The sequence below is a fragment of the Onychomys torridus genome, chromosome 14 (genome assembly GCF_903995425.1).
Source record: "Onychomys torridus chromosome 14, mOncTor1.1, whole genome shotgun sequence".
Lineage (NCBI taxonomy): Eukaryota > Metazoa > Chordata > Mammalia > Rodentia > Cricetidae > Onychomys > Onychomys torridus.
The window spans coordinates 78,384,829-78,397,084 of record NC_050456.1 but is presented as its reverse complement, the minus strand read 5'-3'; the positions used below and the strand labels follow the sequence as shown (position 1 = coordinate 78,397,084).

General features: G+C 40.6%; 1 protein-coding gene across 1 annotated transcript in view; it reads right to left on the bottom strand.

Moving 5' to 3' along the window:
• Rcor1 (REST corepressor 1) overlaps positions 1-12,256 on the bottom strand; it is a 90,659-nt gene that overhangs the window by 44,116 nt on the left and 34,287 nt on the right. The gene's annotated exons all lie outside the window — the stretch shown is intronic.

Here is a 12,256-nt window from a genome sequence, read left to right as displayed (position 1 = left end):
GACAAGAGTCTCAGAATGTATTACTGATGGGTCTGGAACTTGCTATGTAGACTGGTCTTGAACTCACAAAAATATACCTACCTGCCTCTGCCTACCAAGTGTTAAGATTAAAAATATGCACCCAGATAATAAATAAATCTTTTTAAAAAATATGCACCCCACACCTGGCCCAGAATGCCTTTTTAAAATAATTCTAAAGTTTATAAAAATGTTCCTTCTGCATAACCAAAAATAAAAATAAAAATAAAAAAATAACAGAGATCCAGCTCAATGACCAATCCCTTTTTATAAAGACACTGCACCCATTCATGAGTGTGAAACTCTCATGGACTCGTAACCTACTGAAAGACACACTTCCCAATATATTGGCCTTATAGATATTAAGGTGAGTTCTGGAGCAGACAAACATTCAAACAAAAACAACATTATCACCACAGAATGTGTTTAGCAAAAGTTGAGTGTGGTTGTGCATGCCTTCGATCCCAACATTTGGGAGGCCGAGGAAGTGCCCAGCCAGCCAGTCCTACAGAGCAAGATCCTATCTATGGATGTCTGTCTTTGTTTAGGGTTTTGTTTCCACAGTAGATGAGAACCTGTGGATTGCTTCCAGGCTAACCAAGAACCCCTGATACAGTCTCACAGACTACTACAACCAAGATTTAACTGTAATTCTTAATTTTCTCAAGATCCAGATAAGATTGCCAGCACCCCAACCAGCAGGAAGAAGAGAAGTAGGAGAAGCTACACCCAAATTCCCAAAACATTGTTTCTAAATATTTATTTATTTAAAGGGAGTAGATTATAAATACAATCTCTTCCTAAGAGAAAAGGGGGATAGTATAGATATGATAGAATAAAAGGGTAGATTGTTGAATCTAGTTTTAAAGAGCAACAATTTGTTTGAAATGTTTTATATTGCTATAGATTTTAGTTTAAAGTTAATTTTGTTATACTATGCGTATATTTCTACTCGTTTAAGGTATTATGTTTGTACAGCTCATTTGACATTGTATAATTAGGAAATACATATTAATAATTAGACATTTATGATAATCAAATTTACAGTCATGTTAAATTTTCTAGATATACATAAGATAGATTTCAATTAGGTAGATAATTTTCAAATACTTCAAAGACCTACAGAATATGGCATTTAAAATGTTTTTAAAAACTTAAGACTTTCTGGACAGTGAGACACATCTGCTCCTGGCAGCACCGATTTACTTCAAAGATGATGGGCATTGAAGTAACTCCATATGGAATTTGCTTTCTTTATGGCAAAAGTTAGACATTTGGGCAAGAAACTGTTCTTGTTTGAACTGCTTAACAAAATGTTGTATCGGCTAGACATGCAGGACCCATGGAAAAAAATGACCCAAACAAAGTGAGATGGTCCTTCTGGTTCCTGCTTTGCAGAGAAGACTTCCAGATATTCTACAGGACACAGGGAGAAGCAACTAAAAACTCTAGGTAGGCCTATAGGCTGAAGATGGATGCCCTAATGTTGCAGAGGAACTTTGGGTGACAGTCTAGGCAGGCAGCTGTCTCTGTCATTCTAGATTTTTGGAAGTTGCTTACAATGTACTTCCTGTTTACTTAGGTCATATTATAAGGTAAGATATATAAGGTAAGATCCTTCTGGGGTCTTTGATGGAGTTGAAGACTAGATAGTTATAATTTTCATTGGTTATGATAAAAGATAAATTAGATATGAAACTTTAGACTCATAAATATAGGCTAGATGACAGAATATTTTCTTTAATTTTGCCAAATACAAATAGGCTAGATATTATAACTGTAATTTCTATTTGATAACTGTTCTATTATATGTAATTTTGCTATGTTAAAGTTAAAATCTTTTTTGATTAGATAGAAAAGGGAAAGTGCTGTGGGATGTCTTTCTGTATGCTATGAATGTGTTGTTCCCATTGGCTATAAATAAGGCTGTTTTTGGCCTATGGCAAGGCAGCTTAGAGGCAGGTGGGAAATCCAAGACAGAGAGAGAAGAAAGGCAAAGGCAGAAGAGATGCCAGCTACCGCCAAAGGAGCAGCAAGACGCCAAGACCGGTAATGCCATGACCACGTGGCAACTTATAGAGTAATAGAAATGGATTAAGTAATAAGAGGTAGCTAGCAAGAAGCCTGCCATAGGTCATACAATTGGTAATTAATATTAAGCCTCTGAATTATTATTTTATAAGCAGCTGAGGGACCATGGGGCCGGGCAGAACCAGAAGGTGGGACCTGAGGACACTCATGGCTACACCTATCAAATAAAAATACCCTCTAACCAACCCTTCAAGGGAGGGAGGGAAAGTAAAGAAGAAAGGGTAAGGTTAAAACCAACAGATATGGGAGAGGCAAACTGAAGCTCTATGAGTAACTACTATACCATACTTACTAAAAAGTACAAAATGTGGGCTGGAGGGATGACTCAGCTGTTAAAAGGCTAGGCTCACAACCAAAAATATAAGCACAAAATTTAAAACAATGCCCAAGTCTGGTGATAACGTGGAGAAAATGAATCTTTCTTTACTGATGGTGGCAAAATGAAATGCAACTAATACTTTGGAGAGAAAGTCTAGCAGTTTCTCCAAACTGTAACATATCCATACAATAGAATACAACTGAGCAATAAAAAGAATTAAACACATAAGAACATGAATGAACTTCCAAATGTTTAAGCTAAAGAAGAGTCACAAATACAGGAAAGGCGAGGGTTTTAGAGAGAATCCCATGGTGGTGGGCAGGAACTGTTGGTGACAACATGCACTCAGGAGTTCTATTACCACAAGAATTATGGCTTTGTATACACATACATCAACACATTTAGTTCCCATCTGTCTACTGAGAAAGCCTTAAAGGGAGGAAAACTAAGCACATGAACTCCCAGATGGGACTTCTAAACATGTCTCCAATAAAATAACTAAGATATCTTGAAATGTTTTATTTCATGGCTCACAAGTTTACAAGATGACCCTAGGATGTTTTGTTATACTACAAAGATTTTTAAGAGAACAATGAATTCTATCTTCTACTAGCCAAATCTAGAACAATTTGAGCAACAAAAAAGTGGGCATGGTGATCATGCCTTCAACCCTAGCACTTGAGGGAGGGAGGGAGAGGTAGGGGGATTTCTCTTTGAAGAGTTTGTGACCAGCCTAGTCTACGTGGTGGGTTCCAGGCCAGTCAAGGATACATAGTGAGACCCTGTTTCAAAACAAAACAAAAGCCGAGGTGGTGGTGGCTCATACCTACTATACTAGCATTTGGAAAGCTGAGGCATGAGAACTGCCACAAATCTGAGCTATAGACTGAGACTATGAGAGAAAGAGGAAAGAGGAACAGGAAGGGAGGAAGGAAAGGAGAGGTGAATGAATCTTTCAAAATGTACCCTGGAAATAAAAACTCTGTAAATGAACAAGAAATTATATAACTTTTAGAAAAATACACAGGAAAAAAATGTGGATTTGCTTTAAGAAAAGTATCATTAGATATAACAGGACCATCATAATCTATAGAAGACGGTCCATTGTCCTTAATCTCAATTCAATGGCTATGTATCAGAACAGAGCAGGAGTCAGAAGGCAAGAGCCTAGTGTTTTTTTTAGAAATCCAATATCCTCAGGTATCTGTGCCAAAATATACTGCTATGAGCTGAAAAACCACTTTCCCCTATTCTAGTGATATTAGGCATTGAACCTAGTTCCTTGCACCCACCAGACAAACACTTTACCACTGAACTTGGTCTCACAAGCTATTATCATACTTTAAGCAACGCTTCTGCTGAGACATTCCAAGTAGCTGGGTCTACAGGCCTCTCTACCAGCAGGCATGGCTAGGCATAGTTCGTTCGTTCATTCTTTCTTTTTCTCTTTTTCTTTCTTTTTTAAAATTTTGTTCGTCTGTTTTTTTGAAACAGGCTTTCTCTATGTAGTCCTGGAACTCTCTCTATAGACCAGGTTGGCCTCGAACTCAAGAGATCTGGCTGTCTTTGCCCCCAGTGCTGGGACACCATCTGGCTAGGCATAGTTCTTAAGGTACTGAGGCTATATGCTGTCAGCCAGAACACTAGCAATGAGTGACTCAAGTACAGCAGCAAACGGTGTGTTTTCTGACTGCCCACTCCCCCACCCCCACAGACAGAGCTCATCTAACAGGTACTGTCTAATGCTTGCCATCAGCAAGGCTCATATCTACCCAAAACACAAGCTCAGAGTATCTCACGCACAAGACTCCCTCCCTGTCACATCCTGGAGTGCAACACCAAGAAGAGCACCCCAGTTCTAAGAGCTACAGCTTGGCTTTGGGGACACTAGGTCCTCAACTTTTCACTGTACTGAGTCACTTCTGGGATCTATGGAGCATCACTCAGCACCAGAGACCTAGGGCTGTGGACCAAGTGGATGTGGCACTGCCAACAGAGCAGGTATAGAGCATCTCTGATTCACAGAGCACCTTTCCTGTAGCACGCAAGGGGCCGGGGCCTTCACTGCAGCACTTCCTTCTGAATGCATGCTCCCGTCCACCTGCAACAGGTAGGCATTTGCTGTCTGTACTGAGCACTCCCACAATACAAATGATACACAGAAACATTCTGAAAGTCTCCTCTCTGCAAGTGGAACTCCTGCTCCTGGGTGACTCCCTGCAGCCACTGCTGCCCTCCCGAACTCTAGGAACATGACTATCTCCCCAACTTAGCAACCAGAAGCTTTGTAATATCTGCTTCATGCCCCAGTCTCTTTTAGTTGTTGTTTTGTTCTTAGACAAGGTCTCTCTATGTAGCCCTGGCCGTCCTGGGACTTGCTATGTGGACAGGACTGACCTCCCAAGCAATGGAAGTAAGTGCACCACCACACCCAGCCTTAGATACTCTTCTATGTTAACTGAACATTAGGAACAATTTTCTTTTTCTTATTCAGTTCTCTTCATTTATTTGAACTTATTTTATTTCCCAATGAATACATAAAATGTTTAAAAAAATTTCTTTTTATTTTTACATATGTGTATGTCAGTATGCCATGTGTATCTGGGAGTTACGAACATTAGGGCCCAATGTGGATGCTGGACCCTCTAGAAGAACAGCTCCCTGGCTCCACCCAAATAAAGCTTCTGTAAACAGCTGCATGTCAGCTGCGTGTCAGTTTCACTGAGAACATATGCTAATTCTATTTCCCTGAAGAGTGAGCTTCCTGGGTCAGTCTTCTGGTAATGGTTACTTCTTTCTAAAAGACTGCTTGCTTATTTTTGAGTGGCTTTATCATAATTCACTTAATCTCTCCTCCCCTCCCCCCCCCCCTCCCTGCTTGTGGATCAGATGTAAGCTCTAACATACTACTCCAGCGCCATGCCTGCCTGCCTGCCACCATGCTCCCTACATGGACTCACCCTCTGAAATTGTGAGCAATTAAACACTTTCTTTATAAGTTGCCTTGGTCATGGTTTCTCTTCACAGCAACAGAAAAGTAACTAAGACAGGAAGTCAAGATCAAAAGTCTATTCATACAGCATTTTGAGAATGGTAAAATGAGAGACAGAGCAGAGACCACTGGTTTCCAGGACAGAGGTGAAGGAGGATTAAGAAAAGCTCAAGAACTCTAGCATTGAGCTGAGGCAGGAGATCACCATGAGATTGAGGCCAGCCTGTGCTACATAACGAGTTCAATTATAGAAAAAGAGAGGAGGAGGAATGGGGCAGGAGGAGAAAGGGGAGAAGTTCCTCAGTTCTGCCTTGGGTACAGTCAGGAACTATAAGATGGGAAGAAAGTGCCTTCCACGTTTCTAGATACAAACTGATGCACTAAAGATGCTAGCTCTAAGGCTGTTGTTTCTAGTCAGGAGATGCCAAGTTTTGGAGAAGTCAAAATAAACTCAGACCTGCCTAGAACAAGAACCACAAAAAAGCACAATTATCAATAGCTGCACCAACAGAGAGAGGGCTCACACTAATGGCAGGAAGTGCAGCTGTACAAGTGCTGTCTTAGAACTGACATCAGGTAAATGAATGTGCCCTAGCAGCTCCTTACCTCGACGCAATGTACACACACACTGTTAGTCAGATCTACAGAATTACTGCAGGTATTTTTTTTTTCCAGACAGGGTTTCTCTGTGTAGTTTTGGAGTCTTTCCTGGAACTCACTCTGTAGCCCAAGATTATGAGTTCGAGGCCAGCCTGGGCTACAGAGTAAGCTCCAGGAAAGGCACAAAGCTACACAGAGAAACTCTGTCTCGAAAAACAAATGAAAGAAAGAAAGGAAGGAAGGAAGGAAGGGAGGGAGGGAGGGAGGGGAAAGGGAAAAGGAAAGGGAAAGAAAAGGAAAAGCAGGACACCTCCCTACAGCGTCATTTGGTGTATGTATAAATGGTGCCAGAAATTGTAAACCTTCAAAGCCCTAGCCTAGAGACACTACCACAAGGCTTCAAATGAACATATTTGTGCACTGCTTACTTTTGCAGGGTACTGACTATGCCTCTGCTGGCCTTTCTAATCCTCAGTTCAAGCTATCCCCCAGGTTCTTCCCTTAGTGAGATGACATAGGTATTGCTGTAAAGTATTAGGTTGACCAGGTTACTCTCTACACTCAGATGATAAGTAACAGTTTATGCTCCATAATATCCACTGAAAGGCTGGTCTATAAGAAAATACTGGGACTTGGGAGCAGGTGTTGAGAATGATGACTCAACTCCTCCCTTAAGTCTGCCCCACAGATTTCAAATCTGTCAGCTCCCAATCAGATGATTGCCTTAAAATAAACTTCTAAATATCTACATGTATGACATGTGTACACATAATCTACAGCTCTCTCAAGGAAGCCTTGACTCATTAGGATAGTAACTATAGAACTTGGTATACTATGAAATATAGAAAAATTTTTAATGTTCATTGACAGGTATGAAATAAACTGTGGAATTTAAGAGAATTAAAAACAAAAATTAGCTCTACACCAGTTTCATTACAAAATGCAAGTTAAAAGAAGTATATGCTACTATAACAAATATTATTTATAAGTATCAAAGTTTTAAAATTGGCCCTTCCCAGATTATTAAAATGGGGTCTCTAAAAGTTTAGCAAATAAAAAGTTTTCTGAACATACAATAGGCAGAAATCAATTGACATTCAGACATGTAATGAACTGGAGGTGTTTCTGTAGTCTAGCAAGCAGTCTTGGTCTGAACTCTCACCCTATCTATATACTGAGCTATGCCTATCATCACACCACCCAATGCCCGCAAACACTGCTTCAATTACCTCCACTCAGATTAACAAACTACTCTTCTGTATAAACTGCAGCATTTTTACTGGACATACAAAGTTTTCTACTATTACAGAACCATAATGGTTTAATTACATAAAACAAAGACTATAATTATTTTCCTACTATCATCCCTCACAATAAGTATCAATTTTTAAAATTAATAATGAGTAGGTATTATCTAAAAAACAGTCCACGCATTGTTATTTTGCCTATATGTAGGTCTGTGCACTACATGCATTCAGTGCTTACAAAGGACAGAAGTCAGTGCTGGATCCCCTGGGAACAGAATTACAGAGGGTTGTGAGCTGCCTTATGGGTGCTGGGAATCAAACTCAGGTCCTATGAAAGAGCAGCCAGTGCTCTTAACCTGAGTCTATCCAGTCCCACATTATTATGGCTTTAGATTGAATTTTGATAATGTATGATTTTAAAAACTCATGTTTAAGGGGCTGTGAAGATGGTTCAGTGGACAAAGTGTTTTTTGTACAAGTGTGAGAGCTGCAGTTTGGATCCCTAGAGCCTCTATGAAAGAGGGCCACTTGTAATCTCTGGAGCAAGCTGACTAACCAGACTAACCATCAAGCTTTAGAGAACCTACCTCAGTTTTGGTGAAGAATAATCAAGGAAGATACCTGATGTCGACTTCAAGTCTCCACATGAACATGTGCACATGTGCACATGGACACACATGCATAAATACACACTCACAACATATGCATACACACAAAGTAAAACTGGGCTGGAGAAATGGGTCAGCAGTTAAAAGCACATACTGTTCTTGCATGGACCCCAGTTCAGTTTCCAGCAGCTACATTGGGTGGCTCACAACTGCCTGTGACTTCAGCTCTAGAGTATCCAACACCCTCTTCTGGCCTCCCCAGGCACGTATGCTCACATTACCATACCCACACAGACACATAATCAAAACTAAACCTTTAAAAAAGAAAAAAAATTCTTGAATGTATGATTTAATGTTTCCTAATAACAGAGTGTTCAATTTAAAATCATTTAGCCCTATAATATCCTTCTAGCATATTTCCTGGTTATGATTTGAAACCATGAATTAGCTGTCCTTCCACGGGGCCATATTTTGTCAACAGTTAGGGAAAAGAACATCAACTTCCATTTTATATTCCCAGTAACATTAGTTCCTATTTCTCCCCATCTTAGTCAATCCCTGTTATTGTCTGACTTTTGGCTCAAGTAGATATGATGTAGTCTCTCAATGGGATTTCCCTGAGGAATAATAAATAGCAAATACATTTGTCGGCAATTTGTGAACATCTTTCCTGGACAAATTTCTAATTCAAATCCTTTTCTGTTTCCATATTTATAGTTTTTAAGTTCTTATTTTTATTATTATTATGTATGTGCATGTTGGTGGTAGGGTCAGAAGACAACTCTGGAGTCAGTTCTCCTTCCACCTGTAGTGAGTGAGCAAACTCTGGTCCTCAGGCCTGCATGGCAAGCACTTTTACCTCCTGAGTCATCACCTCACTAGCCTCTTTGTCCATTTTCAAAGTGAGTTATTTGTCTGGAGTACTGGGAATATAAAATGAACTGATTCCTCAAAACATTGGTATCACTCTATACAGCCACCCAAAAACTTGTACATAAATAGTCATAGCACCATTATAAGTAATAGGCAAGAAGCAAAAATGATCCCAAATGCCCATTAACCAAATGGAAATACAAAATGTAGTACATCCATAAGATGGTTTATACTACCATAAAAAAGTATAAGGTACTAAGCCAAATTAAAGCACTAAGTCACAAAACAAAAACCTGACAGTATATGAAGAGGTGATTATAAAGACATACTAGGAGGAAAACTGGAGCTGGATTTCCAGCTCCCATATGGCAGCTCCCAACTGTCTGTAACGCCAGTTCCAGGAAATCCAACACTCTCTTCTGACCTCTATGGGCACCAGGCACACACATGGTGCAAATACACAGACAAAATAATCATGCACATGAAATAATAAATCTAAAAAAAAAAAAAGCCATAATAGACTAGTGGTTACAAGAGGCTGTGGGGTGTGGGAGAAATGGAAGATCACTGTTAAGTCCAGAATTTTTTTGTTTTGTTTTGGTTTGTTTTTTAAGACAGAGGGTTTCTCTGTGTAACAGCCCTGGTAGTCCTGGAACTCACTCTGTAGAACAGGCCTTGAACTCACAGAGATCCACCTGCCTCTGGCTCCTGAGTGCTGGGATTAAAGGTGTGTGCCAACACACCCAGCCAAGGAATTCTTTACAAATGGCAGGAATATTCTGAATGTTCTACCCACTGGCAAAAAGGTGCATGATCTGTGAATACAATCAAGATCATTGGATCCCACATTTAGATAATAAATAGTGTGTTTAGTGAAATATATGAATAAAGCTGTTATTTTAAAAATTTTATTATTGGTGTATATGTGCCTATGTGTGTATCCATGGAGGCCAGAAGAAGGCCAACAGATCTCCTGGAGCTAGAGTTACAGGCAATTGTGAATTGGCCAAAATAGGGATATGTACAAGAGCTGTATGCACTTTAAACCACTGAACCTTATCTCCAGCCATAAAGCTGTTTTGTTGTTTTTAAATTTGGCTGGTTGTCTGTTTGGGGTTGGTTGTTTTTGAGACAGATTCTCACTGTAAACTCTGGTAGGCCTTGCAGAGATCTGCCTGTCTTTGCCTCCCAAGTGCTAAGGTTAGGAGTGGCACGGCCACACCTAGAAAAACCCAAAGCTGTGTGTGTATTTCTTTGTTTCAGACAGGGTCTCTATGTAGCCCGGGCTGTCCTGAAACTATGTAGACCAGGCTGGCCTTAAACTCACAGAGATCTCCCTGCCTCTGCTTCCATAGTGCTAAGATTTTTTTTTTTTTTTTAAATGCCAGGAGGTAGTGGCACACACCTTTGATCCCAGCACCCAGGAAGCAGAGGCAGGTGGATCTCTGAGTTAGAGGCCAGCCTGGTCTACAGAGTGAGTTCTAGGACAGCCAGGGTTACAGAGAAACCCTGTCTCTAAAAAAAAAAAAAAACTGAGGGACAGGGGCTGAGCAAGGCCCTCCATGAGGGCTACGTTGGAAGACCCTACCTCAAAAATAAAACAACAAAAAGTACTCAGAAGAGAAAAAGAACAGGGAGGGGGGTAGAGGGATAGGAAAACTGAAGACACATGAGATACTGTAACACACTTATTTTAAAAGTATAAAATTTGGTTTAAAAAAATATAAAAAGTCAATAAATTCCCAAGACAAGAAGTGGGCTACTGGATTGGGACAAAGAAATAAAATTTGTAACTCAACTGTATATCCTTCTCATTGTTTGGGTTTTCATCTTAAGATGCACTTATCATAGAGGCTGGAGAGATGGCTTAGTAGTGCATGTTTAGTTATACCTCATAAATAATACCAATTATTTTTCTTTCTGCCTCCACTGTCCAATCCCAGTCCTTAGCCATAGGCATCTCTAGTATCTGCCACATTACAGGTGTTTCATAAATGTTGAACTGATAAAGAGCACAGGTAGCTAACCACTGCCGAGTTCTAGGAAGGGGGCAGTACCGTTCCCCTGCTCCACCACAGCAGTCTACCGCACTGACAAGTCTGGGAACCAAGTGGGAGAAGCAGAACCCTTACAATTTGGGGCCCCCGAGATGCAACCCCCTCACTCTCTGATGATGCTTTTCCTCCTAAGAGTCTCCAGGCAGCCAACTCCTGGTCTGCTGTCCACTCTGGAAACTGAACTGACACACTCAGGTTTTCCTCTAACTAAAGTGATCTTCCTGTACAAACCAAGGGAAACAAAAAGCAAGGAAAAGTGGGGCAAGGGGAAATAAAACAGGAAATAAAGATGGATATAGAGGATGTAAAGTCACAGTTGGTCACACCAAAAAATTAATAAATTAAGTGCATGGAGTGTGGTAGCTCAGAACTGTAAGCAGAGCAGCACTAAGCTAAGGCAGGGAAGTTTTTAGTTTAAAGTCAGTAAGGCTGAATGAAGGTGAGATTGCTTATTTTAGGGGGAAGGGGTTAAGTTGGGATACAGAAGAGTTGGTAGAGCGCTTGCTAACATGCATGAAATCCTGCGTTTAATCCCCAGTATGTCATAAATTGAGTGTGGTAGCACTCAGCAATCTTCGTTCTCAGGATGGAGGACCAGAAGTTGAAGGTCATCCTTAGCTACACAGCAAGTTCAAGGCCAGCTGGGGCTGCATGAAACCCTAGCCCCGCCTCCCAAATAAATTAAATTTAAATTGACTTTTGATTGCTTTTGTTCTACTCCTAGATTAGACACGTTTTCTCCGGGGTATTTCTTTTTAACCTGGTAGCAATTATTCTTCCTATACCACATTTACACTTGAGATTCTCCAACCATTTCTGTTAATAGCTTTGGAATATTTAACTGCACAGCACAATGCCGTATAATTCAACAGTCACTCAAAAGTAGCTCCGACTCAACAGGTTTACACTGAACTTTTCCTTCAGCGTGACCATCACCGCTGCCACCACCATTCTTTCCCTTTTATCTACAGAAACAGATACTGTCACTTACACAGTCACTGTGGACTACACAGTTACTCATCAAATGTTGCTGATTACGCAATAGACTGGAATGAACTCGAATGTTCAACAAGAGACTCAGTCTAAAGGACCGGTCAGTGGATACTACATGTACCAGACTGATGTTGGACAGGTGCATTTAACCTGTATGGAAACAACACATAAAGCAAATCTAGGCAAAGAACAAAGCAGGACTTGTACATGCAGTCATCCTTAGCAATGATAGCTCATGTCCAGCTTGAAGTAGGTTCCCATACATGAAGGTTATAAACATGTCAGGTTGCAGAAAGGAAGCTGAGGTGAAATCACTCTTCAGCCGAGCTTTACTAGGAAAGCTGTAGCATCCCCACCTGAAGTGGGGAGGAAGCCTCATGCAAGCCCAGGCAGCAGCTTCATTAGGAGAGGTACCCATCACAGACAATGTGACAGGGATCCTGAAGGGAGACAGGCCC